This window comes from Mus caroli, chromosome 14 (assembly GCF_900094665.2).
Source record: "Mus caroli chromosome 14, CAROLI_EIJ_v1.1, whole genome shotgun sequence".
NCBI lineage: Eukaryota > Metazoa > Chordata > Mammalia > Rodentia > Muridae > Mus > Mus caroli.
This window is the reverse complement of record NC_034583.1, coordinates 90,788,309-90,795,630: the sequence shown is the minus strand read 5'-3', so window position 1 is coordinate 90,795,630 and position 7,322 is coordinate 90,788,309.

The window sequence follows — 7,322 nt, the reverse complement described above, 5'->3', positions numbered from 1 at the left end:
GCATCTGATGCAATTACAGACAAGAACACACATATACTCATGAGGAAAAAATAAGTTTTAAAAAGAATAAATACATAAGTAAGTGGAAACAACACATCCTGTTTAGTAAATCTGTTTTAACATGGAGCATGCCTACTTATTGGACAGATAGGTAAGTACACTTTGATAATACAAATCCAAGATTTTTGTTGTTAAAGAAATTATAGATTACAAAAGAAGTTAACTCTACAGTATCATAAGAATGAAAGCAGTAACATCTTGGAGGAAAAATCTACCAGATGATATTTTAGTGAAATGATCACCTGTGATAGGTCTCATGGCACAACATGCAGATGCCATTCATCCTGATGCCATGGACCTCAGGAGTAGTATTGGATGCTCAGTGAGGATGAGCTGCACATTGCACTCCTGGGAAAACATTGGCCCAGCCCAAAGCAGGATGCTCTCTCTTGCATAACTGACCAGTGATTTTTAAAAATCATCATATTCAAAATATATTAGCAATGATTAAGAGGGAACTAAAAGATGCATAAAGTAAAGGCTATGTGGAAAATCAGGGTAGAGTTTGAACTGAAAAAATTGTAGAAAATTAATAAAAATCTGTCAATAATAAAGCATTACATTAATTTCATTGTTTTGATAATTATCCTTAATTTTAGGAAGGACTGACTGAAAAGATCAATGACTTCCATTAAATTACATATCAATTTTTACAATATTTTATATGTATAAAATTATTTTATAATAAAGGTAAAGAGATAATTTTAAAATGAGCAAACTAAAGTGAGATTACAATGTATATAGAAATGAAATAAATGGAGTGTCTATATTATACTTCCTCCCTGTCTGGTACCAGATTTGGACAGAGCTTCTGTGAAGCAATGTCTTCTGGGTATGGAGGGCTGTCACACTTTTGAACTCACAATATCAGTGGTTGCCTGCACAGGACTCTCACAAGATCAATCCAATCAAAATTCCACTGTGTATCAGGAAGGAGGTTATGAGACTTGACCCCTAGCTGAGGAGATAATTGAAGCACATGAAGGCTATGATAGTTTGTGTAAGAACAGCCCCCACAGCAATGTTTATTTCTTAGTTGTAGACTATGTGGGAAGGATAAAGAGGCCTTGTTAAAAGTGGTTTTCACTGGGGGAGAGTTTTGAGGTTTCAAAAGTCAAGGTCCAGTCTCTCCTCCCGGCCCATGCTTTTGCATGAGATGTAAGCTCTAAGTTACTACTCCAGTGTCACAGTGTCGTCCTTGCCTGCCTACTTGCTGCCATGCTCCCTGCCATGCTGTTCTTGGACTAATCCCCTAAAACTATAAGCAAACCCCACTTTAAATGCTTTCTCCTACTAGTTTCCTTTATCATGGTCTCTCTACATTGCAACAGAACAGCAACTAAAATGAAAGATGATGGCATACAGGGAATCAGTTTCTTTAGAGAAACGGCCCGGGTAGATCTCCTATACTATAGTCGATAGCCAATACATCTATGTACATACAGAAAGCACTGAATGGACTTAATGAGTTATAAAAAGACATAAAATTGGGAGAGAGGGGTAGCGCACATTGATCTAAGGTGAGTTGGAGCGGAAGGGGCTCGGTATGATTGGAATACAGTGTATAAGCATGAAACTCTCAAAGGATGACTAAATAAAGCACCACAGAAAAGAAAACTGAAAAATATGCTCCTACAAGGTTCTAAACCCAAAAGAAATATAAAGAAGTAATATTATTTAGTTGAGTTATGATAAAGTAGAAGTGCATTTTGTTAATACTTAATGCACTAGTAAAATAATACAAGTAATGATAAATATAAAGCCAATAGCAGACTTTGAGCACTGAAAATATGCAAATGAAACAAAAGAAATTTAGTCAAAGTGTGATAAAAAGTAACAGGTGAGACAGTGAATTCTAGATGAAAATATGAATAGTTTAGTATTTATTTTAAAATATTTCTGAAGATTTTACTTAAAAGACAAACTTTCCTTTGAAAGAATTGAGAACTAAGCATATGGGTGTAGAGTCCTTGCCTAGAATGTGCAATGCTGTAGGTCTGAAAGCATTGTGTTATGAAAGCACCTAGGGCTTCCTGTTGATCATGGGGCTTCCGAGAGCAGTGTACTCTAATCTGTGTAGAACTGTGCCTGCTCGCTCTGGAGTCTGGAGTCGTGTTCCATCAAATGTGTCTAAGCAAATAGCACAAATGAGTGTATTTCTGAATAAGTGAGCACCATCCTTAATTTCCCCCACAACTTCATTACTACTATTTTCTTCATTTGTTTTAAATTCAAATATTATACTTTTTTCACAAATGACAGCTGGAATCACAAGGGGATTTCCACGTAATACTATCAGATGGTGCCAGCTATCTAAGTATATATACTGATTGTCTACATAAACCTACTGATTGTCTATGTGAATCTTTGTTACTGGAAGCAGAAGTGCCATTCCTTCTTCCATTTGCATTTATATTAAGAAGACTGTCTTACCTTTCTAAAAGAAACTTCTCTGCATTGGTTGATTTTAGCTGGGTACCTTATAAAATGATATACAAGTGGATTTTAAACATTCAGCGTCTTTACCTTTTAAAATAATGTCATTGACATTTTTGTATTGTTCCCTTTTTATTATGACTTGGATTGATGGATGTTATTTTTGTTGTCTTATGATCCTGAGATTAAGATACATAGATAGATGGAGAGATAGACAAATATTTGTCAGATGAATTGATCGATTGGAGTTTAGATATCTTAGTGCTAATGTTAAAATGCCTCGAAAACCACATTTAATTATTATTACAGTCATTAATAAATGCATTAATAATTGGTTAGTTGTTCAACAATGCATACTTCCAGACTTAATTTCTCTACTTGGTTAGCACACTGCTTTTTATGCCGTTACTTCTAATTATTTTAAAACTGGCAAGCAAATTTATACAAATTTTAAAAAAATATATTGCTAGTTTACAATTTAAAGGACTATATATGAAAGAACCATTGGCTTCTTGATTGACAAGTCTTTAAGTATTCAGATGAGTGATATCATTTTCCGAGAACATGCCAAAATGGCAAAAGAAAGAGATGGGCCTATTGTGCTTCCTAGGCTCTTTATAAAACGTGAAGTTTTTTTCTTCATGTGTGCAGATCAATAAAAAAAGATCTGAGTTGAGTTCATTTTCTCAAGAGGGATGAATTTTTAAGAAAAGAGGACACAGGGGATGGCCCGCAATGAAGTCATGGTGAATCCAGGTCTACACTGACCCCAGTGTGCTGCTGGCATTGTTGGAAACAAAGACAGTAAAGGGCTAGGTTCTTGTTAGAAGAACTACTAAATAAAGCATATTAAATGCTCTAAAATTCAAGACAGTGCCTGCCAGTTTATGAAAGAACATGAAAAAAAAAAAAAAAGAAAGCCAATGAGAAAAAGTCCCCGAGTTCATTCAAACCCCCATTCAGTTCTGGAAACCAGGAAGGACAGAACTAAAGGAATCTGTTTTCTATGGGATTCAAAGTGTAGTCAAAGTAAGTAATAGCAATACAAACAATACAATCAATAATAACTAAACAATGATTTTAAAATACATGTCAACATTTACATTCGTTTTCTTCTAATCTAGTGATTGAAATATATAAATGAATGTATGGATAGATAGATAGATAGATAGATAGATAGATAGATAGATAGATAGATAGATAGATAGTAGATAGTAGATAGGTAGGTAAATAGATTTCAAGTAGATAGCTGATACAAAGATACTTAGTGTTGATTTTAGTTTGTTTTGATTTGGTTCAGTTCCTTTGATTTAATTCAAAGAAGGGTTGCTATACAGAGAATGTTAGTTTTACTCTACAGTAAATTAGGGCACCAGTGCTGTGTGACACAGCTCAGTATTCAAGTAGCTGGCTTTTCTTGAAGAAAGAAAAGGCTCAAGTTGACTTAACAAATTCCATTTATTGAAGGTTCATTCAAAGCTCCATTTTCAGCTCAGACTCTAGAAAGTGACTTAGTTAATTGGGAACATTAAGAATCACCAAGGGTATAATTGCCCCTTTCATTTTGCTTTAGGAAAAAAAAGAAAGTGATTTATCTCAGAAAACAAGAGCCAAGGGGCCTAGGAGAAAAGAGAATTAGAAAATTTGGGTTCAAGAGAAACATCACAAAAAGTCTTGTCATTGAATCAACTCAAGGCTTGATAAAAAAAGCCTTTAGTGTCTCTCAAACACAATAGAAATTATAGCATGTCAAGAACCCACCAGTTAACAAAAAATACAACCTACAGCCTACTTTGGCAAACCAAAAGATTCTGTCAAATGTGTCAGCTCAACCATGATCAGTGTTTAAACACACACACACACACACACACACACACACACACACGGAATGAGGACAACTCGTGTTGATTTTGATGGAATGACTATATTATCTTTGAAAAGAATTATGCTTTAAAATTTTCTTCTAGACTGTGCAAGTTCTTGAAACCTGGAGTATTATTTTTAAGTCGTTAAGTTTTGGAGTATCTATCCAGCAACACAATACAGTATCATTCCATCATTTTCAACTGAACTAATTCAAATATGTGTAATAGTCTATAGTGTAAAAGGACAAATGGGACATTTATAGGATCTGCCACAGTCCACCCAATATATGATGCAAACAATCACAAGCAGGACATAAAGAAATGAGTGTGGTCATCTACCACCAAAATTTCCTTTGAAGGAACAGGCAGTCGGCAAGATTTGGTGTTTGCCGGTTCCTGATGTTGATCAAAATATGCATTCTATTTTCCCCAAAACTCAACTCCTTCTTTCAGTACCTGCCCTTCACAGAGAAAAAGCTTATGAATATTACAGTTACTTAACTGAGCACAGATCATCATATACATTACAACAGTATGGTTGCAGAAATCTAATTTTGTAAATCTCATGTTGGACTGCTACTTATGCTTCTAGAATTACAAAGTTGATATATCTCTAAGGACTAAGCCTAAGGATATATTTAAAACATATAGGGCCTTCAATTATCATACTTATAACCCTCCTACTTAGAAAAATCTCAATCCCTGTCTAAGCCATGACTTCACCCTCAGCATGTGAGGACTCCCTGGACTCCCATGCACATGACCTAGGTAACAACCATCACCTCATCCATGGAAGTCTGAGAGCTTCCCACAGACTTCGGAAAAGCTGCAATATGAATATGCTTAAACTCTAGAGAATGTTGGCTTCTTTGCTCAAAAGTTAGGCATAGCTCTAACTGAGCCCTATCCTAGCTCTAACTTCAGAAACCCCAGGAACACATTGTAATAGTCTGGATTCTCTAATGTAGCAAAACTTATTGTATGAATCTATATATAGATGGAATGGGAAAATTATTAGAGTAGCTTACAGGCTGAGATCCAACTGGTCCAAAAATGATTGATTGTCTACCAATGGAAAGTCCAAGAATTCAGCAGTTGTCTGGTCCATAAAGCTAGATGCCTCCATCGGGTTTCAGTATATGTTAGATTCCTGAAGAAGTACATTCGAAGGCCCATGAAGAAATGGACGTGCCAGGGAGCGTGTGAACAAACTGGCAAAGAAAGAAAGACTGCTTCCTTCTTCCATGCCCTTGATGTAGGCTCCCAGCAGGAGGTGTGGACCAGATTAAAGGTTCACCTTCCAACCTCAAAACACCTCGACTAAAGGTGTAATTTTTTTTTCACCTCAAAAGATCCAGATTAAAAGTGGGTCTTCCCACTCCAAATGACTTAAGTAAGGAAAAAGATCCCTCACAGGTGTGAGTTTTTGTTAATTCCAGATATAGTCAAGTTAACAAACAAGACAGCAATCAAACCCATCTTTACTGAGTTGCTCCAGTACTGAACCACAAGCACTGTTCAGGTGGACCCAAACTTGAAAAGTTAGGTAACAGCAAGCTGATATCCAAATACCCACTCAACAGAGATTGTACAGATATACAGACCCAAAACTCTACCAACCAACTAACTCAGAATGCCTAGGTCCCACCACAACAACTGTCTCCTCCCATATTAAGCATCTCTGAAAGAAAAAAGCCACATAGATGAAACTCAAGATGGTGAACTTAAAATGGCGCACACACACACACTCAAGAACTCAAAGAGGATATAAATATATGCTAGAATGAAGACAGAAAACACAGACAAATTCTAGAATTCGCATGAGAGTTAAACATGCATTTAGGAAAAAATGAGGAATCTACTATAAAAGTTATCATGTGTACCCACATGTCAGTCTTACACTGAAGTACAAAATCTAATTAGCTGCTCCATTTTGTCTGCATCAGACCATCCATCGACATATAAAATCTCTCATAGTTCAGTGTTCTTCCCATAATAGAGATTTCATCTCCCTTGACAAAATAAAATAAAATAAAATAAAAACATTTTCCTCTTTCTTTTTCAAAACATTGGAATGAATTCTTTCTAGCCTTTTCTTTTGGAATCAATTTTAGTTTTATTTTAGAAAAGTCAGAGTGATAAAATGGATTAAGTCACACATGACACTTTCTTTGTTTAGCTACATTGAAAGAACTTAATCATGAAGCAAAAGTAGTGTGTACTGTGCCCTCTTTAAATGCTTTGTGCACACTGTATAAGCAACGTAAGCATTGAACTAAAGTTCATTTGCTTGATGATCCAAGTTCTGCCTTAACCATACTAGAGATATCCTGGACCAAGGAGGGGAAAATAGACCTACATTAGCTGCAAAGAAAGGAAAGTGTGAAATTGTAAAATCAACATTTCTGTGGACTGCTCCTCCTGCCAAATCATTTGTCTTCATAAGAACTTCCAGTGACCTCAAGGGAGAATTGCGAACATTTTTGTCTAGCCACAAGAACTGTTCTTCCCTAGAAAATGCCTTATTTAAATCCTTAGGTCCTTATACAGCAATGGGTTGATCAAGAAAATATCTTAGAATACCCAAGATACAAGGTACAACTTAAAAAACACATGAAACTCAAAAAGAACAAAGACAAAAGTATGGACACTTTGCTCCTTCTTAGAATTGGGAACAAAACACCCATGGAAGGAGTTACAGAGACAACGATTGGAGCTGAGATGAAAGAATGGGCCATCTAGACACTGTCATACCCGGGGATCCATCCCATAATCAGCCCCCAAACACTGACACCATTGCACACACTAGCAAGATGTTGTTGAAAGGACCCTGATAAGCTGTCTCTTGTGAGGCTATGCCAAGACCTAGCAAACATATAAGTAGATGCTCACAGTCAGCTATTGGATGGATCACAGGGCCCCAATGGAGGAGCTAGAGAAAGTACCCAAGGAGCTAAAGGG